The sequence below is a fragment of the Myxocyprinus asiaticus genome, chromosome 36 (assembly GCF_019703515.2).
Source record: "Myxocyprinus asiaticus isolate MX2 ecotype Aquarium Trade chromosome 36, UBuf_Myxa_2, whole genome shotgun sequence".
Lineage (NCBI taxonomy): Eukaryota > Metazoa > Chordata > Actinopteri > Cypriniformes > Catostomidae > Myxocyprinus > Myxocyprinus asiaticus.
This window is the reverse complement of record NC_059379.1, coordinates 15,967,211-15,980,133: the sequence shown is the minus strand read 5'-3', so window position 1 is coordinate 15,980,133 and position 12,923 is coordinate 15,967,211. Positions and strand designations below refer to the sequence as shown.

General features: G+C 42.3%; 1 long non-coding RNA gene across 1 annotated transcript; it reads left to right on the top strand.

The window, feature by feature from the left end:
- The first annotated feature begins 8,498 nt into the window (after positions 1-8,498).
- On the top strand, positions 8,499-11,933 carry LOC127427254 (uncharacterized). Its single transcript, XR_007894917.1, has 5 exons — positions 8,499-8,756; positions 9,710-9,825; positions 10,430-10,661; positions 10,856-11,056; positions 11,234-11,933. It is a non-coding gene; the product is annotated as an uncharacterized LOC127427254 (long non-coding RNA).
- The last annotated feature ends 990 nt before the right edge of the window (positions 11,934-12,923 follow it).

Sequence of the window (12,923 nt, the reverse complement as noted above, 5' to 3'; positions counted from 1 at the left end):
TGCAGTCTTGTCAATTTGGGGACGCACCTGCCCATGACCCAAGTGGAACCCCAGATACTGTAACTCCACCCGCCCAATCACGCACTTCTTGGGGTTTGCTGTGAACCTCGCCTGCCGCAGCGATCTCAGGACAACCCTCAGATGCTGCATGTGCCGCTGCCAATCATTATTGTAGATGATAATGTCATCTAGATAGGCAGCGGCAAATTCTTGTTGCAACTTGGCAACCCCAGCGAGCTGATACGATGAGAGGTGGTCTCCGCAAGTGACTGGGGTGTTAAGATTAGGTTTTATATTCACCTCCGGCCCGAGCACCGCCCTCTCCAGAACTACCGTAGCCAACGTCACAGACCGCCTCCCTCCACAATTTCAGGAGGTTGAGGTGATATATTTGACGTGCGCCCCCTCTATCGGTTCGCTTTACCTCATAATCGAGATCCCCCACTCGATTTGAGTGGCCAATAAAAACGGGCTATAACAGGGTTCAGTGTCTTCCTTTCCCCTAGGTGTCCCGCCATCGGATTACAGTGAGCAGCCTGGAACAGCATTTCCCGGCGGCTCCATGGTATAAAGAGCTGGGTTGTATCTTCTTTTGTTTGAGTGTCCTGCATCACTCTATACAACCGCTCATTTATAATCATAAAATAGGGATATGAAAGTGTGACACTCGGCCGGAGTGGTTGACCATCAATCACTCTCACTTGGTCGAAGGCGTGCTTGAGGGTCTCGTCTCGCGACTGCTCCAGAGGGAAATCCCCTGAGGATGGGAGGGGCGGCAGCCTCTCCCCCCCTCACATCATCTTGACGTGGAGCTGTCGAAGACAGCCCTGGCTCCACCTCCCCCGCCAGAGCATCGCACACTTCACATCTCCACACTTTCGTGCAGGACCCATCCGTGCATATTCCCTTTAATACGTTTCCGAATTCAGGCCAATTAGTCCCCAAAATCAGCGGATGGTTGAGGCGGGAACTAACTGCGGCCTCCACTCTATGTTTTGTTCCCCGAAATGTAATCACCAGGGTCACCATAGGGTATTTGTGAATATCCCCATGCACACACCTCACCCTCATCATTTTAGTGGTGCCCAATGCCTCACGTTGAACCAAGCATTGGTGGACCGTGGTTTGATTACAACCTGTGTCCACCAATGCTTGGTGAGTACCCCCCTTGATTCTTACCGGTATCCGGTACGCTCCGGCTCGGTCGGGGGCAGCCTGCGGGGTGTCGGGGATCTGGACCACCATCCCCAGCTCCATCACCAGGCATTGATCCCGAAAGTGCCCCAGATCCCTGCAACCCCAGCAGACCGGCCCAGACGTCATGCCCGCACCTGCGTCGGCGGGCACTTCCACCTGAGGGGAGAGCGACGGGGCACTGTAGAGGTAGGGGGCGGTGTCCACCTCCTCAGGCGAGGAACTGGCCTTGGTGGCGGAGCTCCCCATCTCCGCTGGGCAGGAACAGGCTCTGGGGAGAGAGCAGAGTGAGAGGGATGGGGGGACACACAGGGGGAGGGGGAAGAGAAGGAGAGAGAGAGAGTAGGGCTATTCCGCCCTCGGGTTCGCCACCAAATGGTCCTCCGCAAGCTGGACGGCTTCCTTCAGCGATGCCTGGCAGTGGCACTGGACACACTCCGCTGTCCCCTGCGGCATTCGATGAATCAGCTGCTCCAGTACCACCTGGTCGATCACTCCCCCGACATAACGATTCCTCGTCAGCAGCCATTTCTGGCACGCGTCTCGGAGCCATTGGGAGAAGGCAAACGTGCGATCGGTCTTCCCCAGCTTCAAGGTCCGGAACAGTTGGTGATACTGTTCCAGGCTACGACCCACCCGCTGCAGTATATACTTTTTTAGGTAGTCATAGGCCAGGAGATTAGCTGCAGGCAACTGTAGGGCCGCAAGCTTGGCTTCCCCGGACAGTAGTGGGAGGAGCCTGGCTGCCCACTGGTCACGCGGCCAGCCCCAGATCTCCGCAGTCCTCTCAAATAAATTGAGGAAGGCCTCGGCATCGTCTTCCGCACCCATCTTCAGGAGTGTGGGGGGAGGCAGTAGGCAGTGGTCCAGGGTCGCGGCTCTCTCTCTCCCTCTCCTGGCCGAGAAGGCTCCAGATCGCGTGCCGGTCCTCTGCTTGAGCTCGCAGGATCTCGAAGAAACATCGTTCCTGGTCTTGGCGTAGCTCAAGCAGGGATTGCTGGTTGGACTGATGCAGACTGGCAAGGGATTGGAGGATCTCGGCCACCTGGAAGGACTCCATGGGGCGTACTTCGATTCCCGGGTTTCGGCACCAGTGTTGGACACTTCAATGGAAAGGAGGGCCCGGAACACAGGTCTTCAAAAACAGGTTGGTTTATTTAAACAAAAACACGGGCCCCACGGCCACACTGCAAAATCAAACTAAAATAACATTCAGGCCTCACTGCCACACACCAAGCTTGTGTTCTGACTCTCTCTCTCCCTCTTCTGTCGGTGGCGTGGCTGTTTATATTTTTTCAAGACCATAAAGAAATCATTAAAAAAAAGAAAAAAAAGAAAAAAAAAAGACCACTTTCTAGTGATGTCAAATTCATCTCCATATCTGTATCAACAGGCATCTGTGAACAGTGCTGCAATGCCTACGATAAAACAAGCATATGAAAATATATAAAAAAAAAACAATAAAAAAAAACAGTATGCCACACTGTTTTACCATATGCTTGAACCCTGTAATATATCCAACAAGGCCAGGTGGGTCTGATTAGAATAAATAGTTATTGTACACAGAATTTTAGAGAGCTCTAATGTTACCAGGCTCACGGTTTCTTGCTTTTGTTTCATTAATTGTTGTTCATGTTTTAAGTTTTCCATCTCCTTATTAAACACACAGAGAAAGAAACAGAATGCTCACACCACTTTTAGAAATCTAGATGTGTAAACTATTGGAGCATATTAATTTTATAGTACATTATACACAATAGCAAGCTGTTCCTGCAAGGCAAAAATGGGTTTAAAATTACCTGGTGAGAGAAATATGGATATTCAGGAAGAGTTAAAGAGTCATAATAAAGCATACTTTATGGTCTGTAGAAATAGTTTCATGTAAAATATACACAGTGCAAATATGTCTTGAAACAAGGTATGGCCTTCAAAAAAGTATCTGCAGTAACAAATCGCAAACACAAGGTGGTGACCTCTAACCCATTTCACAAAACTGGGCTAGGACAAATATAAGACAGAAAATACAGAACATACACAACAACACATGGCAGAGATAATACCAATATACACGTTGATGTACTATTCAAAAACATTCAGATGAAACACTGGTTATAAATGTGTTGAATCAAACAGGTTTATTAATTAATCGGTGTAATGAGTATGAGTAATACGTTTCATCAACAGCTTATTAGGTAGCTTAAACCCTCTCTTTAAATTTAATCAACCTTTGTCTGATCTTGGTAAAAGAATGAAATAGAGTAAGACATTGTGTATTTGTTTAAAGGGATAGTTTACCCAAAAATGAAAATTCTCTCATCATTTACACACCCATGCCATCCCAGATGTATTACTTTCTTTCTTCTGCTGAACACAAATGAAGATTTGAATATATACTGGTGGCCAAAAGTTTGGAATAATGTACAGATTTTGCTTTTATGGAAATAAATTGGTACTTTTATTCACCAAAGTGGCCTTCAACTGATCACAATGTATAGTCAGCACATTAATAACATGAAAAATTACTATTACAATTTGACTTTTTTTTTTTAGAACTTAAACTACTTCAAAGAGTTCTCATCAAAAAAATCTTCCACGTGCAGCAATGACAGCTTTGCAGATCCTTGGCATTCTAGCTGTCAGTTTGTCCAGATACTCAGGTGACATTTCACCCCACGCTTCCTGTAGCACTTGCCATAGATGTGTCTTGTCGGCCCTTCTCATGCTCCTTACAGTCTAGCTGATCCCACAAAAGCTCAATGGGGTTAAGATCCTAACACTCTTTTCCAATTATCTGCTGTCCAATGTCTGTGTTTCTTTGCCCACTCTAACCTTTTCTTTTTGTTTTTCTGTTTCAAAAGTGGCATTTTCTTTGCAATTCTTCCCATAAGGCCTGCACCCCTGAGTCTTCTCTTTACTGTTGAACATGAAACTGATGTTGAGCGGGTAGAATTCAATGAAGCTGTCAGCTGAGGACATGTGAGGCATCTATTTCTCAAACTAGAGACTCTGATGTACTTATCCTCTTGTTTAGTTGTACATCTGGCCTTCCACATCTCTTTCTGTCCTTGTTAGAGTCAGTTGTCCTTTGTCTTTGAAGACTGTAGTGTACACCTTTGTATGAAATCTTCAGTTTTTTGGCAATTTCAAGCATTGTATAGCCTTCATTCCTCAAAACAATGATTGACTGATGAGTTTCTAGAGAAAGCTGTTTCTTTTTTTGCCATTTTTTACCTAATATTGACCTTAAGACATGCCAGTCTATTGTATACTGTGGCAACTCAAAAACAAACACAAAGACAATGTTAAGCTTCATTTAACGAACCAAATAGCTTTCAACTGTGTTTGATATAATGGCAAGTGATTTTCTAGTACCAAATTAGCATTTTAGCATGATTACTCAAGGATAAGGTGTTGGAGTGATGGCTGCTGGAAATAGGGCCTGTCTAGATTTGATAAAAAATAAAAATAAATATTCAAATAGTGATGGTGCCGTTTTTTTACATCAGTAATGTCCTGACTATACTTTGTGATCAGTTGAATGCCACTGAGTTAAAGCACCAATTTCATTCCGAAATCTGCACAAAAACCGCAAAATCTGTACATTATTCCAAACTTTTGGCTGCCAGTGTGTGTATATATGTACACACACACACACACACACACACATATCACAGCCTTCCAATACATAGTCACGAGAGTTCTTCTTCTGTTTTTTGGAGATTTGCACTCTTCGTGCATATCGCCACCTACTGGTCAGCAGGGGTTAAATTGGGATTTTGGAGGTGGGGGAACCCTAAAAATTGGGTGATGTCGCAATCATGCCACCCGCCCATGTATTTTATTTACTTTTTATAAAATACATGGGTGTCTAAATATGGATTTATTAATATGCCTGTATGTAATTCATAGAATAAGTTCTTTCAGATTAATCAGTTTTACTGGGTTACTGATTTATCTGTCATTATTTACTGTAATCAATCAACTTAATTGTGGAAATACATAATAAAATGGAATATTTGGTTTAGTGTTTTACATTAGATGACAAAAAAAATTAGGAATTAGGAATGATATCAAGTTTATTTAATACATTTTATAAAAATCAAATGACAGCTGGGACAAGTTACCCTCTTCTTGCCCTAGATTGGGGGTCATCTTATAGAACATGCGTAAATGCACATTTTTCATAACGGGGGAAACAAACACCTTCTACACAACTACCATTTACTCAAATTGTTATTCTGATCATATAATTTGTAATGAAAACATTTGCATTAAATTATAAAAAGTTTACAATTCTTCACTGGGGCGTGAAGAAGCATTTTCACTAGTGAATCCCACTGTATATTTGCCAAAAGAAAAGAAAAAAACACACACAAAATAAAAATAAATGCTGAGTCAACATTTATTGGAGTACACACATAAATATACTCTACAAATAACAGTGAAACCTTTTACAGTGTGTTGGTCGAGTGGTCTTTTGATCTATGCAGATGTTGCTTTGCATGTGGGTGATTCCGGATACAAAACTGTCATGGTTATGGTGGGTCTGTTGTGTTTCTCCTGTGTTGTTTGTTCCCTCATGTGTTTTTCTCCTCCACATGGACGGTGCGAATGAGCGTTCCCATAGGAATACATTTTAAATTTCATGAGCTAATTACCCGCACGTTGCTCATTTTCTCAGCCTACTAATATCCGCTCATTTCTTTCTCTCGTCGCCAGATTGTTCCTTCGTGTTTGTGTGCAGATTCACCGCTCCAGTCCAATTTCTCTTGTTTTCTCCCTGTATAGTTTTTATTGTTGTTGGTTCCAGTTGTCTCCCGTTTGAGTTTTCATCTCCACTGTACTCTTTATTGGATTACTTACCTGGATTTACTTACTGTGCAGCCTATATTCCTACATGCCGCCTGGGTGTCCCACGCTGCTCCATCTTCGCTGCTGTCATCGCTATCATTACCTGCACCATTGTTGTTACTATAGTTTTCCCCTGTCAGCTGCATCTGTGTTTAACCCTTTATCATCTCTACTACAACCTCATCAATAAACTGTGTTAGTGTTCCTCTGCATCCCTGGGTCCTTGTAAATAACCCTCAGTTATTTAAATAGTTTTAGATTTTTTATTATTATTATTATATTAATATAGCATTAAGAGCCACAAGATATGTGTTTTGTTAATTTTGAGTTATTTCGTCAATCGGGAATTTATTTTGAAGGGGAGAGAGAACGGAAGAGGAGAGAGCTATCAACACACACCTAAAAGTTAATGAGCCTACAGTATAGTTTAAAGGTGCTATATGTAATATTTTGACTGTACTAAATCATAAAATTACCATAATATGTCAGAGAATTAGGAAACATGCTAAGTTGAAATACTGGCTTCTCTGATAACAATGCTACAGCCAGTATATTCTACTTTGAAATTTCCATTCCGGGCCGGAATTTCTGTTTATGTTTTGGCCTGTGTGATCCCGCCCACTGCCCACTCACCAATAGTATTTAGACACCGCCGGGTTGCCAGATTTGAAAAGTCTGCAGGCAAACAACTCTGTGTGCTGCACTCATGGAAGACAGCAAACGAACTGGTTCAGAGATAACAGATTCCATCTGACATAAAAAGCCTCACCATCCCTCTAAAAACCACCATGACCAGAGGCGTTGAAAACAAGGATAAATATTGGAGATGCCTTTGGAAGATGGAGACAGCTTAAAGCCCAGAAATCCTTTAAAACGGATGCTGAGTTGGCTAGTTTGCGTGTCAACATTCTGGCAACCCGCATGAGCTTCGAGTCTGGGGCGGGGCAGACAACTCTCCAGTATTTTGAATTTGGACTGCAGTACCCATTTCAAATGCTTTTTGTCAATCTTACATATAGCACCTTTAACTAAACAAATTAATGACACTTATCAATAGAGCAGGTAACCCTGTTAATTAATGGACATATTATGCTTAATATTCGATTATTCTCTATTCATAATTATTTTCCAAAATATGATAAAGACAGAAATAACTAGTGGAATAATTTGCACTATTGAAAAATAAAAAAACAATTAACAAACCTGGGTTAAGGTTACATTCACTGGTTCAAAAATTTAATTCTGAATAAGAAATAAATGCACAGTGCACTGTGTTGAACAGAAGAATGCACAACTGTAAGAAGATTAAAAATATTTTCCGAACATTCTTTGTATTTATGGACTACAGGGAGGAGGTTTGGTTCATAATAATAATACTAGAAAAGAAAATAGTTGTTGCATTAATTATTGAGCCAAAATGAAAAGGATAATAGCCTATCATGTCTGACTTTATGCAAACTAACACAAACGTCTTTGGGTCTCACCGTACGTCTCACTGAACGTGTCGTTTGCGTCTCACTGAATGCCTCACTGAACGTGTCGTTTGCGTCTCACTGAACGTGTCGTTTGCGTCTCACTGAATGCCTCACTGAACGTGTCGTTTGCATCTCACTGAACGTGTCATTTGCGTCTTACTGAACGTATCGTTTACGTCTCACTGAACGTCTCACTGAATGTCTCACTGAACGTGTCGTTTGCGTCTCACTGAACGTGTCGTTTGCGTCTCACTGAACGTGTCGTTTGCGTCTCACTGAACGTGTCGTTTGCATCTCACCGTATGTCTCACTGAACGCATCGTTTGCATCTCACTGTACGTCTCACTGAACGTGTCATTTGCGTCTTACTGAACGTATCGTTTACGTCTCACTGAACGTGTCGTTTGCGTCTCACTGAACGTCTCACTGAACGTGTCGTTTGAGTCTCACTGAACGTCTCACTGAATGTCTCACTGAACGTCTCGTTTGCGTCTCACTGAATGTGTCGTTTGCATCTCACTGAACGTCTCACTCAACATGTCGTTTGCGTCTCACTGAACGTATCGTTTACGTCTCACTGAACGTCTCACTGAATGTCTTACTGAACGTGTCGTTTGCGTCTCACTGAATGTCTCACTGAACGTGTCGTTTGCGTCTCACTGAATGTCTCACTTAACGTATCGTTTGCGTCTCACTGAACGTGTCATTTGCGTCTTACTGAACGTATCATTTGCGTCTCACTGAACGTCTCACTGAATGTCTTACTGAACGTGTCGTTTACGTCTCACTGAATGTGTCGTTTGTGTCTCACTGAACATCTCACTCAACGTGTCATTTGCGTCTTACTGAACGTATCGTTTACGTCTCACTGAACGTGTCATTTGCGTCTTACTGAACGTATCGTTTACGTCTCACTGAACGTGTCATTTGCGTCTCACTGAACGTCTCACTGAATGTCTTACTGAACGTGTTGTTTACGTCTCACTGAATGTGTCGTTTGTGTCTCACTGAACGTGTCGTTTGCATCTGCCTTCTTCCCATCTTCTTTATCTTTTACAACCTCCTCATCTTCCTCTCAGACACTTAAGGACTCATTCATTAGGACTCATGACTAACCGCATTCCATAACATATGTCTTCACTGACCCTGGAAGCAATTGTACCTCAACCCACAGAATTTGTGAAAACGAAACATTGCAAATGCACATCTGATGAACTAAGCAGTGATTGTCTAAAGGTAATAGATTGTTAATTTTGCACAAAATTATCAAAAAAAAACACATTTTAATTTTGTAGTTAACTAGATTGAGTATTCAAGAAAACAAATATAGCCTAAACATTTCCCTGCATGGTAAATAATAAGTATTTATAAAGTTATTGTGGCATGGGGGGGCGTGGTCATGTGTCGGTCTGCGGGAGAGGGAGAGCAGTAAGAATCATAACCCAGGTGACGATCCTTACTGCTCTCCCGAAGACCGACACATGACCACGCCCCCCCATGCCACAGTTATGTACAAATATAATGAAGTTTCAATGACAAGCGACACAACATTCACATTTCAGCACTTCACATTTGACATCGACTTTCTTAAGTAGCACTTTTTTAAGTGCAGTTTTGTGAAACGTAAAAAATAACAACCATTCGTAAAATTGCTCGTAGAAAACGCTCTTAACTGCTAAGATTAATCGTTATTGGGAAACTTATGGAGTTATATATGTGCCACAAATTTGCGCACACAAAATTATATTTTGGGTGTGCAAGATTTTATTTTAAGCACACAAATATGTTCTGCATGCGCAAGATGATATTTTGAGTGCATTAAAAGGTATTTTGTATGCATGTGAACTCAGTTTTGTAAAGCAATGTATCTTCTTGCAAAGATGAATTAATTTTGAGCAAACAAAAATCAATTTTGTGCTTGAATAAAGTTTCTTTGAATGCGAATTTGCACAGATTTATGAAATGTATGTAACTCCACTGTTTTTTGCGTGTGCAAGATCTCACTCGCTCTCTGTCCTACTACCCATTCTGCGTGCACTCATAGTTTTGACCGCTTGCTTGCTCAACAAGCTTACAGCATTATAATGTGCCAGAATTTCAGCCAATCAGAGATGAGGTGGTACACTGCCACAGACACACTAAGCTACTTTAACAACCTGTCTAGACAACATCTGTCCTATTTCCTCTAGGCCAGCATGTGCTACACCACCCAGCCCCTGGCTGTCTGACGTCCTTCGTGAACATCGGACTGACCTCAGGGCAGCTGAGAGGAGATGGCAGAAATCTAAAGATCCAGCAGATCTAGGTAAATATCAGTCTCTGCTTGCAACTTTTTCAGATAACGTTAAATCTGCAAAAACCTCCTATTACCTCCTATTGAACAAGATCAACAGCACCGCAGACACTCGCAGCTTGTTTAGAACATTCAACACATTTCTCTGCCTTCCCCCTCCACCACCTGACACATCACTGACAGCAGATGTCTTCGCCACATTTTTTACTAATAAGGTTACATCAGCAAAACATTCTCAGCACCACACCCTGTCAAACACCTGTCTCCTGTATGCAACTCTTCTGTCTCTATGTTCTCTCCTCTGACTGACACTGAGGTCTCTAAACTCCTCCTCTCCAACCATCCCACCACCTGTTTCCTTGACCCCATTCCTTCTCACCTTCTCCAGGCCATTTCTCCGTCCATCCTACCTGCACTCACACACATAATTAACACATCTCTACTTACAGGCACTTTTCCCACTACATTTAAGCAGGCTCGAGTAACCCCGCTGCTGAAGAAACCCGCACTTAACCCCACACAAATAGAACACTACAGACAAGTCTCTCTCATCCCATTCATGGCAAAAACACTTGAAAGGGCAGTTTTCAATCAAATCTCTGCCTGTCTCTCACAGAACAAGCTGCTGGATGACAATCAGTCAGGCTTCAAAAGTGGACACTCCACCAAGACTGCCCTGCTGTCAGAGTCACTGAGACAGGCGAAAGCTGAATCCAGATCATTCGTCCTGATTCTGCTGGACCTTTCTGCAGCCTTTGACACAGTCAGCCATCAGATCTTACTCTCTACCCTCTCCTCGCTGGGCATCACAGGAACTGTGCTTGACTAGTTTAACTTCTATCTCTCAGGTAGGTCCTTCAAGGTAGCCTGGAGAGGTGAGGTATCCAAGCCACGTCAGCTACTTACTGGGGTACCTCAGGGATCAGTGCTTGAGCCACTTCTCTTCTCTATATACACAACATCACTGGGAACCATCATTCAGGCACATGGTTTCTCTTATCACTGCTATGCTGATGACACGCAACTCTACTTGTCTTTCCAGCCCAACGACACCACAGTGACTGCTTGAATTTCTGCCTGCCTGGCAGACATCTCGGCCTGGATGAAGGAACACCACCTGCAACTCAACCCAGCCAAGACTGAACTCCTTGTCTTTCCAGCCAACCCTACTGTTGAACAAATCATCACCGTGCAGCTGGGTGCAACTACAGTAACGCCTTCCAAATTGGTCAGAAATCTAGGGGTAACTATTGACAACAGTCTAAATTTCACAGACCACATCTTAAAGACCGCAAGATCGTGTAGATTTACACTTTACAATATCAGGAAGATAAGACCCTTCCTCTCTGAACATGCCACACAACTGTTGTCCAGTCACTTGTCATAACTAGACTGAACTACTGTAACATTCTTATTGCAGGCCTCCCTGCATGTGCAGTTAGACCCCTGCAAATGATCCAGAATGCAGCAGCACGTCTGGTCTTTAATCAACCAAAGAGAGCACATGTTACACCACTCCTTGTCTCTCTCCACTGGCTGCTGGTTGATGCACGTATCAAATTCAAGGCTCTGATGCTGGCATACAGAACAGTCACTGGGTCTGCTCCAGCATACCTAAAATAATTGATGCAGAGCTACGCGCCCACTAGAAGCCTGCGGTCGGCTAAGGAACGTCGGCTTGTTGTACCAACACAAAGAGGCACCAAAACACTTTCCCGGACTTTCAGCTTCATCATACCACATTGGTGGAACGACCTTCCCAACTCCATCCGTGAAGCTGACTCACTCTCTGTCTTCAAAAAACGACTAAAAACACATCTTTTCCATGAGCACTTAACCAGTCATTTAAAAAAAAATAAAAAATTCCTGTAGCACTTTATTCTGTTTTGAATACTATTCTGATGCTAGTGAAACTTTGTAATATGGCACTTTTCATACCGCTGTCTCCTTAAGATGATTTGCTTATGTTTTCCTCTTTTGTAAGTCACTTTGGATAAAAGCGTCTGCCAAATGAATAAATGTAAATGTAAAATGTAAAATGTAAATGTTGACTGGCTAGATCACAGATCAAACTGCTAATCAAAACAGGAGGAAGAGGAGAAGGGGATAGTTTGTTTTCAAGAGAGGAAATGTGTAATACAATGACCACATGAAAGCAGTTTTTTTGTTGACTTAACTGTTTTTATTTAACCTTAATAAAATATATTTTTTAGTCAGTACACTGCCAATAGGCTTACTAGCTATCTATCTAGCTCTTTTAGTTTGGTCTATATTAGTATTTTGTTCTCTTGGCAGGTATTTGGTTATCTACTGTAAGTTACCAAGTTACACTTATCTACTAGCTTGGCCATGTTAGCTACCACATATATCCGAAATTATATTAATATAATCTCTCCGATGTGTAAATCTACATTGTAAATGTAATAGTAAAAAATAGACTTGGGGTAATTTAGAAACTATAATAATGACAAATATATCTCTTATACAACATTGCCCGGACTGAAAATAGATATTTTTTTATTCTTGATCTTTGGTTCAACTACATGCAGCAACTAAAATCACTATAACAAATATAGTGTACTGATCAATCCACTACCTTATAGGGGCCCCATAAGACTGGAATCAATTCGAGCACTGGTTGTGAGATGTTTGCATACATTACAAACCCCGTGCTCAACCATACACAAAGACCCCCCTCATCTCCACCCCCCTGCAGACAAACACGTACACGCCATCATTTATGACCTTACGAGGACTGTACTTTTATTATCATGCTTCCTGGAACTGGCCCCATATGGTTTGTCATTGCTATACTCACACATCACTGTAGATTCTAAGACATGAGAGGCTCTGCACACAGAGGCCTTTAACAGCTGCGTAGCATAGCACTCTGACAGAAGGAAGCCATGCTTGAGTCTTTTTTTAATATTCAGTCTTCAACATACACATGTAAAGTATCAGTGGGCTGAAACACAGTGGCCCCAAAAATGTTTGGACACTTCAGAGACACTTAAAAATGTATAAATGTCATTGTTTAAAATATAAAGCTAAGTGCTATTTGTTTTAAAGAATAGAAGCACAAGCACATATTTTAAGTGAAACATTAAGTA